Source organism: Gossypium arboreum, chromosome 1 (assembly GCF_025698485.1).
Source record: "Gossypium arboreum isolate Shixiya-1 chromosome 1, ASM2569848v2, whole genome shotgun sequence".
NCBI lineage: Eukaryota > Viridiplantae > Streptophyta > Magnoliopsida > Malvales > Malvaceae > Gossypium > Gossypium arboreum.
In genome coordinates this window covers 77634299-77635093 of record NC_069070.1, presented here as the reverse complement: position 1 = coordinate 77635093, position 795 = coordinate 77634299, and the positions used below count along the sequence as shown (strand labels likewise).

Below are 795 nucleotides of genomic sequence, written 5' to 3'. Positions count from 1 at the left end.
GTATAGTTAGACCTGCTATTGCTGCGAATAATTTTGAACTAAAACCTAACACAATTCAGATGATACAGTAGTTTGTTCAGTTTGATGGTTTGCAGGATGAGGATCCCAACACGCACTTGGTGAATTTTCTTGAATTTTGTGATACATTCAAAATCAATGGCGTTTTTGATGATGCCATTCGTCTTCGGTTATTTCCCTTTTCACTGAGAAACAAAGCCAAGCAGTGGTTGAACTCGTTACCACGAGGGTGTATCACTACTTGGGAACAAATGACCGAGAAATTTTTACTAAAATATTTTCCTCCAGCTAAAATGGCTAAATTACGTAATGATATCTCTTCTTTTGTGCAGATAGATTTAGAAACACTTTACGATGCATGGGAGAGATACAAGGACTTACTGAGAAGGTGCCCTCACCATGGGTTACCGCTTTGGCTGCAAGTTCAAACGTTCTACAATGGTGTGAATCCCTCGACAAGACAAATGATTGACATAGCTGCCGGAGGAACCATCAACAGTAAACACCAGAAGATGCCTATCAATTCATAGAGGAGATGTCACTAAACAACTATTAGTGGCAAGTTATGAGGACAAAGCCGACGAAAACAACCGGCGTTTATAACATCGATTCAGTCAAAATGCTCTCTAATCAAGTAGAACTTCTCAATAAAAAGATTGATAGTTTTCTTGGTTCTACGCAGGTACATCCAGTAAGGAAGTGTGACTCAAGCGGAGGAGGTGTGCATACAGAATACCAATCCTTCAATCCTACAACTGAAAAACAACAAGTCAATTA

The 795-nt window shown here is 39.4% G+C and overlaps 1 non-coding gene across 1 annotated transcript; it reads right to left on the bottom strand.

The window, feature by feature from the left end:
* Positions 1-317: 317 nt before the first annotated feature.
* LOC128282066 (small nucleolar RNA R71) lies at positions 318-424 on the bottom strand. The gene has a single exon (XR_008272353.1). It is a non-coding gene; the product is annotated as a small nucleolar RNA R71 (small nucleolar RNA).
* Positions 425-795: the final 371 nt, after the last annotated feature.